A 26,603-nucleotide genomic window follows, 5' to 3' on the forward strand; every position below is an offset into this window, starting at 1 on the left:
AATTTTAAGTTTAATTAGGTCCCATTTGTTTATTTTTGTTTTACTTACTCTAGGAGGTGGATCTGAGAAGATATTGCTGCAGTTTATGTCAGAGAGTATTCAGCCTGTTTTCCTCTAATAAGAGTTTTATAGTATCCATTTTGAGTTTATTTTTGTGTGTGGTACTAGAGAGCATTATAATTTTATTCTTTTACATGTAGCTGTCTAGTTTTCCCAGCACCACTTATTGAAGAGACTGACTTTTCTCCAGGGTATATTCTTACCTCTTTTGTCGTGGATTAGTTGACCATAGGGGTGTGGGTTTATTTCTGAGATTTCTATCCTGTTCCATTGATCTATATGTCTGTTTCTATGCCAGTTCCATGCTGTTTTGATGACTGTAGCTTTGTAGTGTAGTCTGAAGTCAAGGAGCCTGATTCTCGCAGCTTTATTTTTCTCTCTCGGGATTGCTGTGGCTGTTCAGGATCTTTTGTGTTTCCATACAAATTTAAATTTTTTTTTGTTGTAATTCTACGAAAAATGCCATTGGTAATTTGATAGGGATTGCATTGAATCTTTAGGTTGCATTGGGTAGTATACATATTTTGACAATATTGATTCTTCCAGTCCAAGAGCATGGTATATATTTCCTTCTATTTGTGTCATCTTTTTTTTTTTTTGGCTTTTTGCTTCTATGACATATGGAAGTTCCCAGGCTAGGGTTCAGATCAGAGCTACAGGTGGGTCCTACTCCACAACCATGGCAACACCTGATCCAAACCACCTCTGTGATTTATATACCACAACTTTCAGTAATGCCAGATCCTTAACTCACTGACCCAGTCCAGGGATGGCTGACTTCACTTAGCATGATAATTTCTAGGTCCATCCATGTTGCTAAAAATGCCAGTATTTCATTCTTTTTAATGGCTGAATAATATTCCATTGTGTATATGTACCACATCTTCTTGATCCACTCCTCTGTCAATGGACATTTAGGTTGTTTACATGTCTTGGCTATTGCATAGAGGGCTGCAACGAACATTGGAGTGCATGTGTCTTTGCGAGTCGTGATTTTCTCTGGATAGATGCCCCGGAGTGGGATTGCTAGATCAAATGGTAGTTCTATTTTTAGTTTTCTGAAGAATCTCCATGCTGTTTTCCACAGTGTTGCACCAATTTACAATCCCACCAACAGTGTATTAGGGTTCCCTTTTCTCCACACCCTCTCCAGCACTTATTGTTTGTAGACTTTTTGATGATGGCCATCCTGGTTGGTGTAAGGTGGTACCTCATATTGGTTTTGATTTGCATTTCTCTGATGATGAGTGATGTTGAACATCTTTTCATGTGTTTTTTGGCCATCTGTATGTCTTCTTTAGAGAACTGTCTGTTTAGATCTTCTGCCCATTTTTTGATGGGTTTGTTTGTTTTTTTGGTATGGAGCTGCAGAAGGTGTTTATAAATTAAACCCATGCACCTACAGCCAACTAATCTATGCAAAGGAGGTAAGAATATACAATGGAGAAAGGACAGCTTTTTCAGTAAGTGGTGCTGGGAAAACTGGACAGCCACATGGAAAAGACCTAACACCATACACAAGAATAAACTCAAAGTGGATTAAAGATCTAGATATAAAACCAGATACTATAGAACTCTTAGAGGAAAACATAGGCCAAACACTCTCTGACATAAACAACAGCAACTGCTTCTCAGATCCACCTCTTAGAGTATTGACAATAAAAACAAAAATAAACAAATGGGACCTAATCAAACTTAAAATTTTCTGCACAGCAAAGGAAACCCTAAACAAAACAAAAAGACAACCCACAGAATGGGAGAAAATCTTTGCAAGTGAATCAACTGACAAGGGATTACTCTCCAAAATTTATAAACATTTTCTGCAGATCTCTTTTTTTCTAAGGGCTTATCAATTTTGTTCATCTTTTCAAAGAAGCAGTTTTTAGTTTCATTAATCTTTGCTGTTGGTTTCTTCCTAACAACAGATATATTTCATATATATTTCATTTCTATCTGCTCTGATCTTTATGCTTTCTTTCCTTCTACTCACTTTGGGTTTTGTTTGTTCTTGTTGCTTTAGGTGTAAGGTTAGGTTGTTTATTTGAGATTTTTGTTTTCTCAGGTATTTGTATTGCTATTAATAACTTCCCTTGAGAACTGCTTTTGCTGCATCCCATAGGTTTTGGATCATTGCATCTTCATTTGTCATAGGTATTTTTTATTTCCTCTTTGATTTTTTTCAATGATCATTGGTTGTTTAATAGCATATTGTTTAGTCTCCACTTGTGTTTTTTGCTGTTGTCTCCTTGTTGTTGATTTCTTATAGCATTGTGGTTGGAAAAGATGTTTGATATGATTTCAATTTTCTTCAATTTAGCAAGGCTTGATTTGTGTCCCAGAATGTGATCTGTCCTAGAGAATGTGTGCTTTAGAAGAATGTGTATTCCACTGCCTTGGGATGGAATATTCTGTTAATAAGTATTAAATGATGCATAGACTAGAGGGATTTAAGGCCTTTGTTTTCTTGTTGATTTTCTGTCTGGATGATCTGTTAATGAAGGTCCCTACTATTGTGTTATTGCCAATTTTCTCCTTTTAAGGTTGTTAGCAGTTGCCTTGTGTATTTAGGAGCTCCTATGTTGGGTGCATATATATTTACAATATTATATCTTCTTCTTGATCATTATGTAATGTCCTCTCTCTCTTATAACATTCTTTAAAATCTATTTTGTGTGATATGAGTATTGCTACTCCAGCTTTGTTTTGATTTGTTTTTATGGAATATCTTTCATTCTCTCACTTTGTATGTATCCCTAGAACTGAAGTGAGTCTCTTTTGTAGATAGATGGGTCTTGTTTTTGTACCCATTCAGCCAGTCTATGTCTTTTGTTTGGAGGCATTCAGTTCATGTACATGAAAGGTAGTTAATATATATGTTCTTATTGCCAGTTTTATTAATTGTGTTGGATTTGGGAGGGGGAGGGTTTGTTTTTGTTTTTGCTTTTCTTTTTTCTTCCCTTCTCTTGTGATTTGATAACTGTGTTTAGTGTTGTCTTTGGATTGCTTTTTCAAATTTGTGTATGTATCTATGGTAGATTTTTTAGTTTGTGAAGTCCATGTATATACGAGATTGTTTAAGTTGCTGGTTTCCTAATTGCAAATGCATCTCCAGTATCCTGCTTTTGTACCCTCCTCTTCTCACAATTACAGGTTTCTATATCATATTTGTGTGTGGATGATTTCTTGCCTTTACTATTCGTTCACCTTTACCAGTGTGCTTTTTCATTTGTAATGTTCTCGTTTCTAGTTGTGGCCTTCTCTTTTCCACCTAGAGACGTTCCTTTAGTATTGGTTGTAAAGCTAGTTTAGTGGTGCTGAATTCTCTTAGCTTTTGCTTGTTTGTAAAGCTTTTCATTTCTCCTTCTAACCTGAATGAGGGCCTTGCTGGGTAGAGTATTCCTGGTTGAAGGTTTTTTTCCTTTCATTAATCCTGCCACTCCTTTTGGCCTGCAGAGTTTCTTTTTTTTTTTTTTTTTTGTCTTTGTTGTTGTTGTTGTTGTTGCTATTTCTTGGGCCGCTCCCACGACATATGGAGGTTCCCAGGCTAGGGGTTGAATCGGAGCTGTAGCCACCGGCCTACGCCAGAGCCACAGCAACGCAGGATCCGAGCCGCGTCTGCAACCTACACCACAGCTCACGGCAACGCCGGATCGTTAACCCACTGAGCAAGGGCAGGGACCGAACCCGCAACCTCATGGTTCCTAGTCGGATTCGTTAACCACTGCGCCACGATGGGAACTCCTGGCCTGCAGAGTTTCTGCTGAAAAATCAGCTGATAACCTTATTGTCATTCCCTTATATGCTGCTCTTCCATAGCTGCTGTAAGTATTTTCTCTTTGTTCTTAATTTTGGTCAATATGATTAATATGTGTCTTGGGCTGTTCCTCCTTGGATTTATTCTATATGGTATCTGTTTTGCTTCCTGGATTTGAGTGTGTGATTCCTTTCTCATGTTAGTGAAGTTTTCTGCTATTATCTCTTCAAATATTTTCTCTGGCCCTTTCTCTCTCTCCTCTTTCTGGCAGCCCTATAATGCAAATGTTGGTGTGTTTAAAGTTGTCCTAGAGTTCTCTTAGACTGTCCTCATTTCTTTTCATTCTTTATACTGTTCCATGTCAGTGATTTCCACCAGTCTGTCTTCTGCCTCATGTATTCATTATTCTGCCTCCTACATTGATACTGTTTTCATCTAGTTAATTTTTTATTTCAGTTATTGTATTTTGCATCTCTGCTTCTTTAATCTTTAAATCTCCATTTTCTTTGTTCAACATTTCTTGTAATTTATCAATCTTTGCCTCCAGTTTTTTCCTGAGATTTTGGATCATCTCTATTATCAAAGTCTTATTCATGGAGATTGTTAATCTCCAGTTCACAAAGCTGTTTTTCTGGGGTTTTCTCTTATTCATTCATCTGGCTACTATTTCTCTGCCTTTTCATTTTGCATGGCCTCCTTTGTACAGGCTTGAGGGTTGTAGCCTTTCTTCTGGTATCTGCCCCCTTATAGAAGAAGTTGATACAGGGGCTTGTGGTAGGCTTGCCCATGGGACGAACTGATGGCTACTCACTGGACAAGCTGAGCCTTGTTCCTCTGGTGAGTAGGGCTTTGACTTTAGGTGTGATAAGAGGTGGCTCTGTGCCTGGAAGGACTTTAGGCAGCCTTTTGCTCATGCATGGGGCTGTGTTCCCACATTTGTTGTTTGGCCTGGAGCTTCTCAGCCCTAATGGGTGGGGCCAAATTTTTCCAAAATGGCAGCCTCCAAGGGAGCTCATGCCAGTGATTATTCCTGGGACCTCTGCCTCCAATGTCTGGTCCCCACAGTGCGCTGCAGGTTTTTATGGATTTTTATGGTCCTTGGAACCCAGTGCACATGAAGCTATGTGTGCCCTCCAAGATTGGAGTGACTGTTTCCCCCAGTCCTGTGGCACTCATGCACACAAGCCCCACTGACCTTTAGCACCAAATGCTCTAGAGGCTTCTTTCTCCCAATGCCAAACCCTGAGGCTGGGAAGCCTGACATGGGGTTCAGAAATCTCATTCACATGCAAAAGCCTCTGTGATAGAGTATTTTCCAGGGTGTGGGTTGCCTACCTGGCAGGTATGGGATTGCTTATACCATGCAAGTGCCCCTCCCACCATCTTGGTGTGGCTTCTTCTTTGGCTTTTGGTGTAGGATTTTTTTTTTTTTTTTTTGGTAGTTTCCAGGCTATTTTCTTTCTTTTGTCTTTTTGCCATTTCTTAGGCCACCCCCACAGCATGTGGAGGTTCCCAGGCTAGGGGTCAAATCAGAACTGTAGACGCTGGCCTACTCCAGAGCCATAGCAAAGCAGGATCCAAGCCGCGTCTGCAGCCTACACCACAGCTCATGGCAATGCCGGATCCTTAACCCACTGAGCAAGGCCAGGGATCGAACCTGCAACCTCATGGTTCCTAGTCAGCTTTGTTAACCACTGAGCCACAACAGGAACTCCCCTCCATGCTATTTTCTTGATGGTTGTTCAGCAGTTGTAATCTTGGTGTTTTCATGAGAGAAGGTGAGCTTAAGTAATTGTACTCTACCATCTTGTCCCAATCTCTGGTTTCTATTGGTGAGATTAATGATAAGCATATCTGTGTTTGACAATATATTTTACAATCTAGTAAAAGATAATATATAAGCCATTAAGGGCAAATAAATACCAAAAGATCTAGAGCAAAACCTTCATAAAATAAACTCAATAAGACAATTTGTCAAAGAATATGCAGTTTCAGGAGTTCTCATCATGGCGCAGTGGAAATCAATCTGACTAGGAACCGTGAGGATGCAGGTTTGATCCCTGGCCTTGCTCAGTGGGTTAAGGATACGGCCTTGCCGTGAGCTGTGGTGTAGGTTGGCAGCTGTAGCTCCGATTTGATCCCTAGCCTGGGAACCTCCATATGCCGTGGTTTCAGCCTTAAAAAGACAAAAAAACAAACAAATAAAGAATATGCAATTTCAGGAGAATGCCTCTCCTCCTTTAGATTGATAAAAGGAGGAAGGACAATGGAGCAAACTTTAGGACAGCCAAGTTGGAATTTCTGTTGAACTGTATTAAATTGCTAATACACTGTCACTTTTGACCTGCAATAATGGCATTTTCAGAGTGCTCAACCCAACAGCATCCCTAAAGAAAAAATACTAGATAGTTACCTGTAGAATTAATCTTAACAAGTATCTCAAAAATTCTAAATATTAAGATATTCATATTTGAAATGCACCCTTTAATCCATTTTTGTCTTTTAATGAAATCCCTTTTAGTGTCTTGTATGATACGAATTAGAATTATAAAACTTCTTTTAAAAGATGGCATCTTTTTTATACTACTTTATCGATCCATTTTCCAAAAGAGTTGAATATGAGTTATAAAATATCTACTAGGTTAAGAAATAAGATTCTAATTATTTATAAAATAGTTTTAAAAATAGTATTCCAGAAGTTCACATTGTGCCTCAGCAATAACAAACCTAACTAGTATCCGTAAGGATGCAGTTTCCATCTCTAGCCTCACTCAGTGAGTTAAGCATCCAGCATTGCCACAAGCTACTGCATAGGTCACAGAAATGGCTTGGATCTGGCATTGCTGTGACTGTGGCATAGGCCAGCAGCTGCCAGCAGCTGCAGCTCCAATTGGATCCCTAGCCTGGGAACTTCCATATGCCATGGGTGCATAAAAAGACAAAGTGGAAAAAAAAATACCGTTGCAAAGCATAAACCGCAATAGGTCAATATTTTTAAAGGATTTGTTGTTGCCTAGAAATGTTTATCATGTGTAGGGCAAAATCTTCATCCTTAAAAGTATCAAAAATCATTAAAATAAATCACAAAACTATTAACAAGACTTTATTTTTTAATTCTAGAGCTATCACAGATGGATTAACTTTTAGTCTCCACTACCAGATTAAACCAGAGTTTAGTTGATAGTAAAAGCTTTCCATTTTTATCACTCAATTTTTTTTTTTTTTTTTTTTTTTTTTTTTGCTTGTTTCCTTAAGGCCGTGCCCATGGCACATGGAAGTTCACTGGCTAGGGGGCAAATCAGAGCTACAGCTGCCAGCCTGTACCATAGCAATGCCAAATCCAAGCCACATCTGCCACCTACCCCACAGCTCACAGCAATGCCAGACCCTTAACCCACTGAGCAAGGCCAGGGATCAAACACATATGCTCACGGATCCTAGTGAGGCTCACTAACCACTGAACCACGAAGTAAACTCCCACTCAATTCTTTTTAACATGAATTCCAGCCAGACCAATATTTGGTTCCCCAAATATACTATTCTTTTCCTTTATTTTCCCCTTTTTTGTCTATCTAAATTCTGCTTTTTTTATAGTATATCTTAAATTCTACCTTCTCTGTGAAACACAGTATCTTCTTTTAAAGTAGCATTAATTACCTGGTTCCATTATTTTGGCATTTCTTCCATTCCTTTAGTAGGACTGCACCTGTAGGGAGAAGATGGATGTACACAAAGTAGACATAGAGAGGCTTAACCATCAGCTAAGAGGTTCTGACTTTATTTCTCCCATTTTAAAAACAAAATTCCTCTTTTTCTCTAGCATTCCCAAAGCTACTGCTTTAGTTATCTTCTCCAAGCCTGAATTGCTCTTGTCAGATCAGCGAGCGCCTTCATATTGCTAAACCTAATGATCAATCCTTAGTTTTCACCCTACTTGACATAGGAGCAGTATTTGACACAGTTGATTTACTGCCTCCCTTTTCAACCACTTCCTCCACTATGCTTCCAGGATGTTACCCTCTCCTGTCTTATCCCTACCTCAGTAGCCATTCTTTCAGTCCTGGGTCCTGGGTTCTCTTCGGACCTTCCGTTTCTAAATTGCAATTCCCCAACACTCAGTTCAGACCTTTAAGTGTACACTCACTTATTAAGTGATACCACCTTGTCATATGGCTTTAAACATATTTTGGTGTCTACCAAGTTTGTCTAACATCTCCATTTGGATATCTAAAAGACGTCTCGAACTTGAGTCAAATCAAATTTAGCTTTCCTACTAGTGGCCATAAAAAACACCCATAGTCTTTCTCTTCTCAGTAAATCTCAACTATATCCTTCAGGTGCTCAAATTAAAATTTTTGACCTCTTTTTTTTTTTTTTTTTCCTGAAAAACCCTAATAGTCATTTTATTCTGATACTACTTGTACAGAGTATATAACAACATTGCCCAGGTACCTCAGTGCCATATTTGATATGGTTTTAACAGATGCCATGTGCCCCTGTGGGGGAGAGTGGTGACTGAATCTGTGTTCCTGCTGTGTGTTATTTGCACATCATTCCACAGGGCTTGGACTTTAAGGGATCAAAGAATATCCAAACTCAGTCTCATATATTCTGAGTTTGTTAACAATGTGCTGACTACATTTTTCTTACATTTTAGTAAATTTTTGCAGCTTCATCTTCAAAGTATATCCATAATTCAATAATTCAACCTCTTGTCACCACCTCCAGTGTGATCACCCTGTCCCAGAAGTCCACCAGCTCTTTCCTAGATTATGGTACTAGTCAGCCTCATTCTTCTCTGTGGTTCTGACATTTTTACACTTTTTTACTTACTTTTTAAAAAAAGTTTCCATTTTCCCCCATTAGAATGTAATTTTTCTGAAGACAGAGAATTTTCTGTTTTATTTGTGGTATCCATAGCTCCTAGAATAATACCTCCCAATTATTTGCTGCATGAACTCATTAATAAATGCCACAGAAACAATGTTAAGTATTAATCCCATTCGAGGTAGGTGGGCAGCCCTGCAAATGATGAAAATCATTTTGCCTACTGCTTTCTCAGTATTTACGAGACGAAACTAAAGACATACTTTCTTGGCTTTTAAAATATTAATTTGAAATATTTAACACAGTAGTGCAACCAGATAAATTGTGACTCTGCAGCAGTGTAAAGGTCTTTCTGTCAGCTATTTGTAGACTTGAGCACTAACCATACCAGGTAGAACATAAGCCTTTTTACTTGCTCTGATTCCTACCTTTTCTTATTTTCTTCCTTCAAAATGCTGGGAGCAAATGTCAACTGTAATTTGTCATTGTACTTAGACTATTTCTTATAGAAGTATTTCTTTGGAATCCTATCTATCAAAAGAGGAAAAAAATAAATCAAGAAAGCCATGTGTTTTAAAAAGAGACATTGTGGGAGTTCCCGTCATGGCTCAGTGGTTAACGAATCTGACTAGGAACCATGAGGTTGTGGGTTCAATCCCTGGCCATGCTCAGTGGATTAAGGATCCAGCGTTGCCACGAGCTGTGGTGTAGGTTGCAGACGTGGCTTGGATCCCCAGTTGCTGTGGCTCTGCTGTAGGCTGGCAGCTACAGCTTCGATTAGACCCTTAGTCTGGGAACCTCCATATGCCATGGGTGCGGCCCTAGATAAAAGGCAAAAAGACACACACACACAAAAAAAAAATCAAAAAAAGAGACATTGTGCTTTTTGGGGAATTCAAAAATACCCTTCTGTATTCAGATAAAATGTGACTGTCATAAAATACTACTTTAAAAAATTTATGATATAGGAACTTTGTTTCACACAGTTGCTAGTACATAGAAATGTATACGTGAGTGCCAGTATAAGTAAAAATCAGACCAATGAGTTAAATGAAAGCCTGAAATTTCAACAGGACTTGAATGAAAATGTTAAAGGAGATAATGCTGTGAAATTTAGATTATATATTAAGTGAAAAAATGCATCAGAGCATTTAACAGATGGCAATTTTTAAAAGCATATTCATTGAATGTAGCAGAAATTACATGCCAGTAAGCAGAAATACATGCCAAAAAGAACTAAGCTTTTGAAAATAGAAGGCTAACTAGGAAAATGATTTTCTCTCTCAGTATATCAAGATATGGCTGAGAACTCAGAGGAAGTTTATGAGAAGTGTAATGTGTGACATTTTCTATTGCACTTAAGAGCCCAGATATCAGCAAACCACCTAGTTGTGTTTACTTTCATTGACAATTCTAATGTAACCAAGTGACTCAGAAGCATACCTATGTCATGTTCATTATAAGAAAGTGATTTACTGGTTGATTTGGATTGAAACAATATTAAAGTTTGATAAAGCCTAATGTTATATGATAACAAAGTTCTATTATGATGATCCATGGACTTACAAAATAAGACTGTTATTAGTGATGTTTTGCAAGGACATGGAACTTAAGTCCACTCATGTCATTCCCTGGGAATGACTTTGTATTCTTTTTAAAAAATATAATATATTCTGGATATAGTCATTGATAAGAAACTGGAAGTATTTTGTCGCTTATCATATAGATAGGTCAGTGTTTTTGTTTGATAAGCTGGATGTACCATATGGGAGCCTGCTATGTAATAAGAGGCTAGATTGCACTGATTTAGCAATCTTTAGAACGGTTTTAAGAGATTACATTTTTTACATCATTCAAGAGAAAATGACCCCATTCACTTAATTTCAGAGACTGAAATAAAGATGACCAATTTTGAATGGCAGTTCAAACTGTCTTAACCATTCTGAATATTTCTCTGCAAAGATATACAAAAATAATTGAATATGTGACTCGATTTGTTCATTTTCAGGATAGTTGTAATTGGGGAAATTTATTTGGCAATGTTTATTCTGATTTATTTTCTTATGCTCAAAATGTTTTCCAGAGAGGAAACTGCTGGCAAATACATTCCCAAAATTATAGGATTGAAGATGAAATTCTTGAAAACTCTCTGGTTTTGAATGTTATAAAATGTAATAGCACTATTTGTTTTACCTTTTCATATTAATAGTGGTAATGAAAATATGGATATAGGAGGAAAAAGTAGAATTACATAGCTGCCATTCAATATGGTACCAGAATCTAAATATGACAAAATTGGAATACCTGAATTCTATGTAGCATTAGTAACAGTCTTTGAAGTATAAACACTTTCTCCAAAGAAGATATACATATGGCCAAAAAGCACATGAAAATATGCTCAACATTGCCAGTTAGAGAAAAGTAAATCAAAACTACAGTGAGGTATTATCACCTCACACCAGTCAGAATGGCCATCATCACTAAGTCTACAAACAATAAATGCTGGAGAGGGTGGGAGAAAGGGAACTCTCCTACACTGTCGGAGGGAATGTAAATTGGTACAACCACCACGGAAAACAGTCTGGAACTTCCTCAAAAAATTAAAAATAGCTATGATCCACCAATACTATATGATCCTGCAGTCCCATTCCTGGGCATTTATCTGGATGAAACCATAATTCAAAAAGATAAATGCACCCCAGTATTTACAGCAGCACTATTTACCATAACCAAGATATGGAAGCAACTTAAATATCCATCAACAGAGGAATGGATAACGATGTATGTACATAGATACAATGGAATATTACTCGGCCATAAAAAAGCATGGAATATTGCCATTTGTGCAATATAGATGGACCTAGAAATTACCGTACTAAATGAAGTAAGAGAAAGATATCATGTAGTATCACTTATATGTGGACTCTAATAGAAATGATACAAAAGAACTTATTTACAAAACAAAAAGAGACCCACAACTTAGAAAACAAACGTGGTTACCAAAGGGGACAGGTGGAGGGAGGGATGGATTCGCAGTATGGGATTGATATATACTCACTATTGCATATGAAGTGGATGGTCAGCAGGGACCTGCTGTATACCACAGGGAACTCATTATTCTGTGATATGGAAAAGAATCTGAAAAAGAATGGGTATAAGTCAACAATACTTCATTAAAATTTAAAAAATAAAAAATTTAAAAATTATTCTGCAGGTATTTTATCCACTGAAGAATTTTGAGGACTATTAAACAGAATAAAATAAAATACTTTGCCTTTAAAGGGTTCAAAGGTAAACTTTTACTGAACATCACAATAGGAAAATCTAACATTTTACATCTTAGTGAAAAAACGGAACCAATATTTTTTTCTCAATTCAAGGTAAACCAAGAAAGAAAAACACAATTTTGTTTTTTCATTTTAGAATTGAAAATATCTCCAGTATTGTAGATGTTTATCATATTAAAGGCTAATGCCTTTAATTCACAGGCCAGGGATTGAACTCATGCCACAGTTGCAGCCTGAACCAAAACTGTGGCAAAGCCGGATCCTTGTCTTTCCTTTTGTGACTTATTTTTTGTCTTTCCTTTTGTGACTTATTCATTAAAAATAAAAGTTTGATTCTGTATCTGGCAGTTGTTTTTGTTTTTACTTCTTAGCCCTAAGAATTCTACTTTCTATCAGGTCAAAGTGTTTGATTTTTTACTGCAGCTTTTTCATAACTAGGTCAGTTTGTTTTGTCTGGTAAGTCATTGGGTCAAGGTCCTGTTAATAAAAGGACTAGAAGCTCCTCTGTGAGGCTGTCTTTTCTCCAAAGTCCTTCCTTCCTACGGTAATTCATTGTCCCTTCCCCAGTAGTTCCTTCCCCTCACCTCTCTTCAGGTTACTTGCTTTCTGGGATTCCAATGCCACTGCCAAAAAAGTGGCATTTCTTAGAATATTTTTTCTGGTGTTTAGGTGCTTCTATGGTGGGGTGCATATATGTTAATGACCATAATAGCCTCTTTTTATATTAATCCTTTTATTATATAGTATCCTTTATCAGCTTTCTGGCCTTTAAAGTCTATTTTGTCTAATATGAACATTGATAGCCCCATTTTTTCATTTTTGTTTGCATGAAATATCTTTTTCCACGACTGAAGTATCTTTTCCCATGCCTTCAATTTCAATCTAATGCATGTCCTTTGCCCTAAAGAGGGTCTCTTGTAGGCAGCACATTTTAGGTCCTTGTTTTATTTATCCAATCTGCCACTCTTGATTGGCACATTTAGTCCGTTGACATTTATGGTAATTGACAGATTTGTATTTATTGCTACTTTAAAACATTTTCTAGTTGATTTTTGTATGTCTTCTTTGTTTCCTTTTGTCTTTCCTTTTGTGACTTGATTGTTTTCTTTTGTATTGTGCTTGTGTTCTTTTCTTTTTGGTTTTTGTGTTCTCGTTTTTTTTTTTTTTCTGTTGTAAGTTTTCATTTGCGGTTACCATGTTTTTCAAATGTGTTAACCCATTGTATATGTGCTTTATACTGGTAATCATATGGTTGTTTTTTTGTTGGGAGGGGGCTGCAACAGCATGTAAAAATTCCCAGGCCAGGGATTGAACTCATGCCACAGTTGCAGCCTGCACCAAAACTGTGGCAAGGCCGGATGCTTGTTGTGCCAGGCAGGAACCTCCTAAATTTTTTTTTAGAATGTATTAAGCCTACATTTTCTTACTCTCCTCCCCCACACTTTATGATTTTGATTTAATCTTTTCTACATGTTTATCCTTTTGCTGTTCGTTGTTGTCATCACTGCTTTCATAAAAAAAGTTTCATTTAAAAAATATCTGTGATTTATTTAAGTGATTTATTTTCCAACTGATTTTCTGTTTCCTATAGATTCCTTCTTTTCTATTTAGAGAAGACCTTTCAGTATTTCTTTTAGGATAGTTTTAGTATTGCTGTATTTTTTAGTTTTTGCTTATGTGATAAATTCTTTATGTCTCCTAAATAATTATATTGCTTAGTAGAGTATTAACAAATATTAACAGCCATAAAGAGAGAAACTGACAGGAATATGGTAATAGTAGGAGACTTTAACACACAACTCACATCAATGGATAGATCTTCCAGGCAGAAAAATCAGTAAAGTAACAGAGATCCTAAATTATACAATAGGTCAGTTAATTGATATTTTCAGGGCATTACAATCAAAACAAAAAAATACATATTCTTTTCACGTGCACATCAAACATTCAGATTGACCACATACTAGAACACGAAATAAGCCTCAACAAACTAAAGGATATAAATTATTTTAAGCATTTTTTCTGACCACAACGACATGAAACTAGAACTCATGAAACTAGAATTTAACCATAGAGAAATGGGGTGGGGGGGCAGGGACAGCAATTACATGTTACATGAAAGAAAATTCTACTGTGGCGTTCCCGTCGTGGCTCAGCAGTTAACGAATCCGACTATGAACTATGAGGTTGCAGGTTCAATCCCTGGCCTTGCTCAGTGGGTTGATGATCTGGCATTGCTATGAGTTGTGGTGTAGGTCACAGATGCGGCTCGGATCCCGTGTTGCTGTGGCTCTAGTGTAGGCCAGCGGCTAGAGCTCTGATTCAACCCCTAGCCTGGGAACTCCATATGCTGTGGGAGCAGCCCTAGAAAAGACAAAAAAAAAAAAAAAAAAAAAAAAAATTCTACTGAAAAACCAAAATCTATGGGATGCAGCAAAAATAGTTCTTAGAGGAAATTCATGACAATACAGGCCTTTCTCCAAAAAACAACAAAAAAAACCAATCTACCACCTAAAAGAAGAGAATAAAACCTAAGGTCAGCAAAAAGAAATAATAAAGATCAAAAAGAAAATAGATTTTAAAAAATAGAAAAAATCAGTTTGAGAAGAGCTGGTTATTTAAAAGGGTAAACAAAATTGACAAACCTCTGGCCATGTTTCCTAAGAAAACAGAGGGGACCCAAATAAACCAAGTAAGAAGTGAAAGAGGAGAAATAACAAATGGTATCACAGAAACAAACAAAAAATCATAGGAATGCTATGAACAATTATATGCCAATAATTTGGATAACCAAATTATATGCCAATAATTTGGATAATAATTTGGACAAGTTTCTAGAAACATATAGCCCACCAAAACTGAATCAAAAAGAAATAGGTAATTCAAACAGACCGATCACAAGAAGCAAAATAGAATCTGTAATTTAAAAAAAGAACAAAATACCTCCCTGCAAATAAAAGTCCAGGACCAGATAGCTTCACTGGGGAACTCTACCAAATATGGAAAGAAGAACTTGCAATGATTCTCCTCAAAGTCTTCCAAAGGACTAAAGAGGAGGGAACAGTTCCAAAGTCAGACTATGATGCCATCACCACATTCATACCAAATTCAGACAAAGGTAATATAAAAATAAATATCTTTGATTAATATAGGTGCAGAAATCCTCAAAATATTAGCAAACTGAATCCATCAACATATAAAAAAAGATCACACACCATGATTAAGTTAGAGTCATCCCAGAGTCACAAGGATGATTCAACATATGCAAATTAATGTGATATACCACATCAACAACAAAAGACCAAAACCACATTATCTCAATAGATGCAGGAAAAGCCCTTCACAAAATTCAGTATTCATTCATGATAAAAACTGTTGAGTTCCCACTGTGGCACAGTGGGTTAAAGGTTGTCTTGGTGTTGTCTCTGTGACAGCATAGGTTTGATCCCCATCCTGGCATAGTAGGTTAAGGATCCAGAGTTGCTGCAGCTGTGGCTCTGATTCACTATCTAGTCCAGGAACTTTCATATGCCTCAGATGTGGCTGAAAAAGGAAAAAAAAATGTTAATGTAAATGGGTCAGTGGGTTAAGAAAAAAAAATGGTATAGAGGAACCATATATCAATATAACAAAAGGTATTTATGATAAATAACAGCTAAAATAATACTCAATGGTGAAAAGCTCAAAGTATTTCTGTTAAAATCTGGAATAAGACAAGGATATCCATTCTCATCATTCCTATTCAACCTTGTTTTGGAAGTCCTAGCCACAGCATGATTGAAATGAACCAAATAGAAATAAAAGGATATCCAAATTGGAAAAGAGGAGGTAATATTATCATTATATGCAGATGACATGATACTGTATATAGAAACTCTAAGGGCTCTATAGACAAAATCTGATGAAACAATAGCATCCAAAAAAATACTTAAGAATAAAACTAAGGAGGTGAAAGACTTACATGCTGAGCAACTATAATCACTGATGAAGATTATTAAAAAAAAATGGAAATATACCCCATCTCTTGGATTAGAAGAAATAATATTGTTGTAATGGCCATACTACACAAATCTACAAATTTAATGCAATCCCAATCAAATAGCCAATTAAATTACCCACAGCATTTTTCACAGAACTAGAATAAATACTAAAATTTATATGGATCATAAAAGACCCAGAATTGTCAAAGCAATCCTCAGGACAAAGAACAAAACTTGGGACATACCCATCCTAGACTTCAGAGAATACTACGAAGATACAGTAATCAAAACAGCATAGAATGGGGAGTTTCCATTGTGGCTCAGTGGCTTAAGAACTCAATATCCATGAGGATGCAGGTTTGATCCCTGGCCCCACTCAGTGGGTTAAGCATCTGGTGCCATGTGTGCAGTGTAGGTGGGAGATGCAACTCGGATCTGGTGTTGCTATGGCTGTGGCATAAACCAGCAGCTGCAGCTCCAATTCAACCCCTTGGCCAGGAATTACAATATGCTACAGATGCAGCCCTTAAAAAAAAAAAAAAAAAAAAAAAAGAGAGAGAGAGAGAAGGAAAAAGAAAACCAACATGGTATTGGCACAAAACAGACATATAGGAGTTCCCATTGTGGCTCAGCAGGTTAAGAACATGAGTATTATCCATGAGGACATGGGTTCCATCCCTGTCCTTGCTCAGTGGATTAAGGATCTAGCATTGCCGTGAGCTGTGATGTAGGTCACAGATAAGGCTCAGATCTGGTGTTGCAATGACTATGGCATAGGCCAGCAGCTGCAGCTCAGATCCCACCCCTAGCCTGGGAACTTCCACATGCCACAGATGCGGTCGTAAGAAAGAAAACCAAAAAACCAAAAACAGACATATGTAGATTAATGGAACAGAATAGAGAGCCCAGAAATAAACCCACACACCAACAATCAATCTTTAACAAAGCAAGAATATACAATGAGGAAAAGACAAGTCTCTTCAGCAAGTGGTGTTGAGAAAGCAGGACAGCTGTATGTTTAAAAAAAAAAAGATTAGAACACACCCTCACATCATGTACAAAAATAACCTCGAAATGGCTTAAAGACTTACAATATAAGACCTAACACCATAAAACTGTTAGACGAGAACATAGGCAAAACATTCTGACAAATCATATCAATGTTTTCTTAGGTCAATCTACCAAGGAAATAAAAATAAAAGCAAAAGTAAACAAATGGGACCTAATCAAATTCAAAAGATTTTGCATAGCAAAGGAATCCATAAACAGAACAAAAGACAACCTATGGCCTGGGAGAACATATTTGCACATGATGTGACCAACAAGGCTCTAATTTCCAAAATATACAAACAACTCATACACCTCAACAAAAAATATAAAACTAAACCAAACAACCTCAATCAAAAAAATTGGCAGAAGATCTAAAAAGACATTTTTATGAAGAAGATATACAGAGGGCAATAGGCACATGAAATGATGCTCAATACTGCTAAGTATTAGAGAAATACAAATCAAAACTACAGTGAGGTACCACCTCACATTGGTCACAATAGCCATCATTAAATACTAAAAAATGCTGGAGAGGGTGTGGAGAAAAGGGAACCCTTGTACAATGTTGGTGGGAATGTAAATTGATAAAGCCACTATGGAAAACAGTATAGAGTATCCTCAAAAAGAAAAAAAACTAAACTAAACCAAATTTAAAATAAAAATAGAGTTGAAATATGATACAGCAATCCTATTCCTGGGCGTATATCCAGACCAAACTATAATTCAAAAAGATACATGAAATCCTATGTTCATTGCAGAACTATTTACAATAGGTAAATATGGAAGAAACTTTAATGTCTATTGGCAAATGAATGGCTAAAGAAAATGTGTGTGTGTGTATTTGTATATATACAAATGTGTTTCGTGTGTGTATATATACTATGACATATTACTCAGGTATTCAAAAGAATGAAATAGTGCCATTTTTAGTAACATGTATGGACCTAGAGATTATCCTACTAAATGAAGTAAGTCAGAAAGAGAAAGACAGGTACTGTATCACATTTAAGTAGAATCTAAAATATGACATAAATAAACATCTAAAAAAGAGAAGCAGACTCACAGACAGAGCACAGACTTGTTGCCAATGGGGAGGAGGGTAGGGAAGGATTGAGAGTTTGGAATTAGCAGAGGATTGGGAGGTTGGGATTAGCAAACTATTATACATAAGATAGTAGGATAAAAAACAAGGATTCAGAGTTTGGGATTAGCAAACAATTATATATAAGACAGTAGGATAAAAGACAAGGTCCTACTGTATAGAACAGAGAATTGTATTCAATATCCAGTGATAAACCAAAATGGAAAAGAACATGAAAAACATCAAAAAGAATATTTATGAGGGGGCTGGGATCAAGATGGCAGAGGAGTAAGACACAGCACTCACCTTCTTCCACAAACACATCAAAAAAATAAATAACTCATCTACATGCAGAATGATTTGTACAAAACAACTACTGAATGCTGGCAGAAGAACTCAGACCTCCCAAAATGGCAAGAACTCTTTACCTGAGTAGAATTAAAAGAAAAAAGAGAAAGAAAAGAAAAAAAAAAATCAGGATGGGACAAACACTCCTGAGAGGGAGCTGTGAGAAAGGAAAGAAATGTGCACCTGGGGAGGGCCAATTAGCTGACAGGGAGATCAGCCATGATGGAGGGGGAACCTCAAAACTATGGAAAAAAGCACAGCAGCCAGTCTGAGAAGGGCAAAGCAGACAGAGCTGCACAGACCTTTGGTATCTCCTCCCAGCATACCATGGCCTGAGACACTTGCATGGGGGGTAGGCAATGAGACTCAGGCTTCGGAGAATAAGAAAAATATAAACAAATAAACACAGGAACAATTCCCAGTTAAAAGAAGAGGAGAATTCCTTTAAGGGAGAAAACAATGAAACAGTCTAAAATACAATGAGTTCAAAAAGTAGGTAAATAAAATACTGAAGAATTAAGAAAGGATATCAAAACTAAGACAGATTACTTTAAAAAGGAACTAGAAACTATAAGAATGAGCCTTAGAAATCAATTAGAAAATTCATTTGCAGAGACAAAAGCTGTTAAAAGCATTGAACTGCAGAGTGAATAATGCAGAGGAATGAATAAGTGACTTGGAAGATAGAATAATGGAAATCACCCAGTAAGGATAGCAGACAGAAAACCCAATTTTACAAAAGAAAGCAGATTGAGATGGGATTAAGATGATAAAATAAAAGGACTGGAGCTCAACTTCTCTCATAAAAACAACAAAATTACAACCAAATGCTGAACAACCTTCAACCAAATGGACTGGAAACTTTCAAGAAATATCCTACTCCAGAAGACAAAGAAGAGGCCACATCAAGAGGTAGGAGGGGCGATTACACAATATAAGCAACTTCATACCTCCCAGAGGGGAAGCCCACAGACTGGAAAGTAACTATATCACAGAGACTCACCTATGGGAGTGAGAGTTCTGAGCCCCATGTCAAGTCACCATGCCTGGGGATCTGGAACTGGGGGAAAAAGAGACCCCATTCTTGAAAGGTGCATACAGACTTTCATGTGCACTGGGTCCCAGGGCAAAGCAAAGGCTCCATAGGAATCAGGGTTAGACCTGACTGCAGTTCTTAGAGGATCTCCTGGGAAAAAAGGGGGTGACAGTGGCTCATTGGAGCCTGAGCTCTAAGGAATAATTATCAGCCTGTGTTTCTCTGGAGGTGGCCATTTTGGGAAAATCAGGCCCCACCCATTAGTACTGAGAAGTCCCAAACAATAATCTAGGTGGGATCATAGTGCTTGCTTCCTTGTATCAGGAAACAAGCTGCCTAAAGACCCCCAGGCACACAGCTGCCTCTAATCTCACCCAGAGACAAAGCCCCACCCACCAGAGTGATAGAAGTCAGCCCCACCTACCTATGGACAGGCACCAGTCCCTCCCATCAGGAAGCCTACAGCAAGCCCCTGTACCAACTTCAGCCACAAGGGGGCATACATCAGAAGAGAAGCCACAATTCTATTGGCTGCAAAAAGGTCACTACAGCAAAAGCCCATAAAAATGAAAAGACAGTGAACTATAACTCAGATAAGGGAGAAAGAAAAAAAAAAAAAAAAAAAAAACAGGACAACAGCTAAGTGATCTGCTGATTATCAGTCTTCAGGAAAAAGACTTTAGACTGATGATGCAAGACACTGGAAATAAACTGGAGGCAAAGATTGATAATTTATGGGAAATATTGAGCAAAGAAATACAATTAAAACTTAAGCAGAGATGCAAAATACAGTAACTGAAATAAAAAATTCATTAGAAGCAACCAACAGCAGAATGCAAGAGGCAGAAGAATGAATAAGCAAGGTGGAGGAGAATAGTGGAAATCACTGATGTGGAACAGAAAAAGGAGAAAAGACTGAAAAGAAATGAAGACAGTTTGGAGAACTCTGGGACAAGGTTAAATGCACCAACATCCAAAATATAAGGGTGCCAGAAGGAAAAGAGAGAAAGGGACAGAAGAAATATTCAAAAATATAATAGGGAGTTCCCGTCGTGGCGCAGTGGTTAACGAATCCGACTAGGAACCATGAGGTTGCGGGTTCGGTCCCTGCCCTTGCTCAGTGGGTTAACGATCCGGCGTTGCCGTGAGCTGTGGTGTAGATTGCAGACGCGGCTCGGATCCTGCATTGCTGTGGCTCTGGCGTAGGCCAGCGGCTACAGCTCCGATTGGACCCCTGGCCTGGGAACCTCCATATGCCGCGGGAGCGGCCCAAGAAATAGCAACAATAACAACAACAACCACCAAAAAAGACAAAAGACAAAAAAAAAAAAAAAAAAAAAAAAAAGAAATAGCAAAAAGACAAAAAACAAAAACAAAAAAAAAACAAAAAAAAACCCAAAAATATAATAGCTGAAAACTTCCCTAACATGGAAGCACAACAAATACCATACAAAATAAACCCAAGGAGGAACACTGTGAGACACATACTAATCAAGCTGACCAAAATTAAAGAAAAAGAGAAAATATTGAAATCAGCTAGGGAAAAGAAACAAATAACATACAAGGGAACCCTGATAAGGTTATTGGCAGATTTTTCAGCAGAAACTGCAGGCAGGAAGGGTGTGGCATAATATACTTAACATGATGAAAGGAAAAAAAACTACAACCAAGATTACTTTACCCAACAAGGCTCTTGTTCAGATTTGAAGGAGAAATCAAAAGCTTTACAGATAAGCAAAAGCTAAGAGATTTCAGCAACACTAAACCAGCTTTACAACAAATACTAAAGGAACTTCTCTAGATAGAAAAGAAAAGGCCACAATCAGAAACAAAAATACCACAAATGACAAGGCTCACCAGTAAAGGCATATATACAGTAAAGATACGAAATATTCCATGCATAATTATGCTACCAAAATCGGAAATCGTGAGGAGAGTACAAATGCAGGACAATGGAGATGCACTTGCAATTAAGAGACCAACAACTTAAAACAATCATATATATATATATATATACACACACACACACACACACACACACATATATATATATATATACACAGACTCCTATATCAAAACTTCAGGGTAACTGCAAATCAAATACCTACAATTGATACATAAACAAATTTAAAAAATCAACTCAAATACAACACTAAAGATAGTCATCGAACCACAAGAGGAAAGAACAAGAGAAGAGGGGAAGAAAAAAGAGCAACAAAAACAAATCCAAAACAGTTAATAAAATGGCAATAGGAACAAACATATCAAAATTACTTTAAATGTTAATGGACTAAACGCCCCAACCGAAAGACACAGGCTGGCTGAATGGATACAAAAACAAGACCCATATATATACTGTCTCGAAGAGACCCACCTCACTTCTAGGGACACATACAAATTGAAAGTGAGAGGAAGGAAGAAAATATTCCACACAAACTGGAATCAAAAAAAGCTGGAGTAGCAATACACATATCAGACAAAATAGACCTTAAAATGAATATTTTAAGAGACAAGGAAGGACATTACATAATGATCAAAGGATCAATCCAAGAAGAAGATATAACAATTTAAAATATTTATGCAGCCAACATAGGATCACCACAATGTATAAGACAACTGCTAACAACCTTAAAAGGAGAAATCAATAATAACACAATAATAATGGGGGATTTGTATGGTTGATGTCAGAGAATGTTTTGCCCATGTTCTCTTCTAGATGTTTGATGGTGTCTTGTCTTATGTTTAAGTCTTTAAGCTGTTTTGAGTTTATTTTTGTGCATGGTGTGTGGGCATGTTCCAGTTTTGTTGACTGACATACGGCCATCTAGTTCTACCTGTACCACCTGCTGAAGAGACTGTCTTTTTCCCATTTTATATTCTTGCCTCCTTTATCAAAGATTAATTGACCATAGGTCTGGGTTTATTTCTGGGTTTGCTACTCTGTTCCATTGGTCTGTATGTCTGTTTTTGTACCAGTCCTATACTGTCTTGATTACTGTAGCTTTGTAATATCATCTGAAGTCTAGGAGAGCTCTTCCTCCTGCTTGGTTTTTGTTCCTCAGGATTTCTTTAGCAATTCTGGGTCTTCTATGATTCCACATAAATTTTTGGATTGTCTGTTCTAGTTCTGTGAAAAATGTCATGGGTCTTTGATAGGGCTTGCATTGAATCTGTAGATTGCTCTGTGAAGTATGGCCATTTTAACATTAATTCTTTCAATCCAGGAGTATGTAATATCTTTCCATTTCTCTGAATCCTCTTTAATTTCCTTCACTAAAATTTTTTAGTTCTCAGCATAGAAGTTTTTCATCTCTGGTCAGGTTTATTCCTAGGTATTTAATTTTGGGGAGTGTAATTTTAAGACATTACATCTAAAAAAATCAGAATATATATTCATTTCAAGTGCACTTAGAACATTCTCTGGGACTGACCATATACTGTGGCACAAAACTAACCTCAACAAATTTAAGAGTATAGAAATTATTTCAGATATCTTCTCTGACCACAATGGCATGAAACTGGAAATCAACCACAGGAAAAAAATAAAATAAAATAAAAAACTACATGGAGACTAAGTAACATCCTACTAAAAAACTAAAGGGTCAATGAGGAAATCCAAAAGGAGATTAAAAAATACCTCCAGACAAATTATAATGAAAACACAATCAATCAAAATCTATGGGATGTGGCAAAAGAAGTGCTTAGAGGGAAGTTCATCACAATACAGGACTTCCTCAAAAAGAAGAAAAATCTCAAATTGACAACTTAACCCACCACCTAAAAGGATTAGAAAAATAAGAACAAACTTTTAGGTTTTCCTAAAGCCAGCAGAAGGAAGGAAATCATAAAGATCAGGGAGGAATTCAATAAAATAGAGATTCAAAAACCAATACCAAAAAAAAAAAAAAAAAAAAAATCAATAAAGCCAAGAGCTGGTTCTTTGAAAGGGAAAACAAAATTGACACCCTCTGGCCAGATTCACCAAGAAGAGGAATGAAAGAACTCAAATAAAATAAGAAATGAAAAATGAGAAATCTCAACAGATACTGCAGAAATACAAAAATACCATAAGAGAATACTCTGAACAATTATATGATAACAAATCTGACAACCTAGAAGAAATGGACAGCTTTCTAGAGACATACAGCCCACCCAAACTGAATCAGGAAGAAATAGATCAATTGAACAGACCAATCACTAGAAATTAAATTGAGTGTCATTAAAAAAAACTCCCTACAAACAAAAATCCAGGACCAGATGGTTTCACAGGTGAATTCTACCAAACATACAAAAAAGAACTTAGAGATCCTTCTTAAACTTTTCCAAAAGGTTGAAGAAGGAATAATCCCAGACTCACAGACTTTAAAAAATTTATGGTTACCAAAAGGGACAGTTTTCGGGGTGAGGACAGTAGATGGACTGGGAGTTTGGGATTGGCATATGCCCACTGAGGTATACGGAATGAAGTCTGGCCAAAGGGGACTTGCTGTATAGCACAGAGAACTCCACCCAATGTTCTGTGATAATCTATGCAGTAAAAGAATCTAAAAGAGAATGTATGTACATATATGTGTAAGTGGATCACTTTGTTGTACAGCATAAATTATCATAAAATTGTAAATCCCCCTATTGGTTGCTCTGAAAAGACATCTTCGCATTGTTCCCGTGTCTGGCTCTCTATTGGCTCTCTCTAAGGTCTGGCTCTCTCTAAGGTCTCCTCTGCCACCTTGGACTCTGGCAGCTTTATTGTCAGAGTCCTTGGACTCCTGCTCCTTTTCAATCTGCTGCATTGTATCACCAGCATGCCCCATCATGTCAGATGCAGCCATGGACACCAGCTCCGAGATCACCACCAAGGACTTAAAAAAGAAGGATGTTGCAGATGAGGTGGAGAATGAGAGAGAGGCACATGCTAATGGGAATGCTAATGAGGAAAATGGTGAGCAGGAGGCTGACAATGAGGTAGAGGAATAAGGTGGGGAGGAAGAGGAGGAGGAGGAAGGTGATGGTGAAGAAGAGGATGGAGATAAGGATGAGGAGGCTGAGGCAGCTACAGACAAACGGGCAGCTGAAGATGATGAGGATGACAATGTTGACACCAAAAAGCAAAAGACTGATGAGGATGACCAGATAGCAAAAAAGGAAAAGCTAAAAAAAAAAAAAAAAGCCACTGCGACCCATTCACCCTCCACTTCCCATCTCAGAAGAATCCTAACCCTGGTCACCTTCAAGTAGAGAGTCCTGCCTGCCCACCCACTGCAGGCAGTGTCACCTGCAGATGACATACGCTCTCTACCACCTGACCAAAACTACATGTGAATTTGCAACAGGGGAGGAAAAAAAAAACCCAAACTTACAAGGCTGTACTTTTTTTCTTAAAGTACTTTAGAAAGGAAAATTTGTATTTTTTATTTGCATTTTATATTTTTGTACATATTGTTAGGGGTCAGCCATTTTTAATGATCTCAGATGACCAAACCAGCCTTTGGAGCATTTGCTGCCCTACTTCTAACTTTTCTTGTGGTGTGACTATGTTCATTATTATCTCAAAGGAGAAAAAAAAAAAAAACTTGTAAAAAAGCAAAAACAACAAAAATCTTATTCTGAGCATTCCAGTAAATTTTTTTGTGTATGTACTTAGCTGTATTATAAGAGGCTGGTTTGCATGACATGCTTAAAAAGACCAAAGATAAAAAGTTTCATTTTTTTTCCTTTTTTGTCTCTGAAGTTGATGTTTATTTATTTATTTATTTATTTTTGGCTAGTTTGATATGCGTGAAACAATGTTGTCCAACAATAAACTGGAATTTTATTTTGCTTGAGTTGTTCTAACAAAAACAAACAACCCTAAAAAACTTGCCAATTAACTATACTTCAATAAACCTTAAAAAAAAAATCTATTGCATTTCTGTATACTAACAATGAAATAATAGAAACAGAATGTAAAAAAAAAACTCTACCTTTTAAAATGGCACCCCCAAAATAAAATATCTAGAAATAAAACTAAGGTGAAAATTTTATACTTCTGAGAACTATAAAATATTAATTGAGGAAATTAAAGAGGATTCAAAGAAATGGTAACATACCCCATGCTCCTGGTTTGAAGAATTTACTTTTTAAAATGGCTGTACTACCCAAAACAGTCTATAGATTGGCATAACACTCCCAGACTTCAGACAATATTACAAAACTACAGTAATCAAGACTGTGTGGGACTGGTATAGACAGATCAATGGAACAGAACAGAAAACCCAGAAATGAACTCAGATACCTATTATTAATCTTTGACAAAGGAGGCAAGAATATAAAATGAGAAAATGATGGTCTTTTCAGCAAGCAGTGCTAGCAAAACTGGACAGTTGCATGTAAATCAATGAAACTAGAACACACCCTCACACATTCACAAAAATAAACATAAAAAAACATAAAAACTCCTAGAAGAGAACATATGCAAAACATTATCAGGCAAAACATTCTTTGACATCAACTCTAAAAATGCTTTCTTAGGTCAGTCTCCCAAGGCAATAGAAATAAAAACAAAAATAAACAAATGGTACCTAATCAAACTTAAAGGTTTTTGCACAGCAAAAGACACAATGAAAAAAATGAAAATAACAATCTACAGAATGGGAGAATATAGCTGTAGACAATGCAACCAATAAGGGCTTAATCTCCAAATTATACAAACAAGTCATATAACTCAATAAAAAGAATAATCCAATCAAAAATGGGGAGAAGACCTCAATAATTATTTCTTCAAAGAAGATATACTATGGATGGCCAGCAAGAACATGAAAAAAATGCTCATCACCAATTTTTGAAGAAATGCAAATCAAAACTACAATGAGGTATCACACACTAGTCAGAATGGCCATCATCAAAAACTCTACAATGAGAAATCCTGGAAAGAATGTGGAGAAAAGGGGACTCTCCTACACTTTGAGGGGAATGTAAACTGATGCAGCCACTACTGAGAACAGTATGAAGTTTCTTTAAAAAATTGAAAACAGAGTTACAATATGATCCAGCAATACCACTCCTGGGCATATAAGAGAAAACTATAATTTGAAAAGACACGTGCACCCCAATATTCATTGTAGCACTATTTACAATAGCCAAAACATGGAAGCAACCTAAATATCCACTGACAGATGAATGGATAAAGAATACATGGTACATA

The 26,603-nt window shown here is 36.9% G+C and overlaps 1 long non-coding RNA gene across 4 annotated transcripts in view; it reads right to left on the minus strand.

Annotated features, from left to right (window-relative positions):
- Window positions 1–26,603, minus strand: part of LOC106504956 (uncharacterized) — a 57,164-nt gene that overhangs the window by 7,269 nt on the left and 23,292 nt on the right. For all 4 annotated transcript variants that reach the window (XR_014815847.1, XR_001298948.3, XR_014815848.1 and 1 more), the window contains 2 exons: window positions 11,700–11,779; window positions 7,472–7,520 (listed from right to left, as the gene is read on the minus strand). This is a non-coding gene — a long non-coding RNA (uncharacterized LOC106504956). The remainder of the gene's footprint in view (window positions 1–7,471; window positions 7,521–11,699; window positions 11,780–26,603) is intronic.

Source organism: Sus scrofa, chromosome 9, assembly GCF_054392235.1.
Source record: "Sus scrofa isolate SSC_HxYL_T2T_F1_AM1 chromosome 9, Sscrofa_HxYL_maternal_Yorkshire_Landrace_v2.0, whole genome shotgun sequence".
Lineage (NCBI taxonomy): Eukaryota > Metazoa > Chordata > Mammalia > Artiodactyla > Suidae > Sus > Sus scrofa.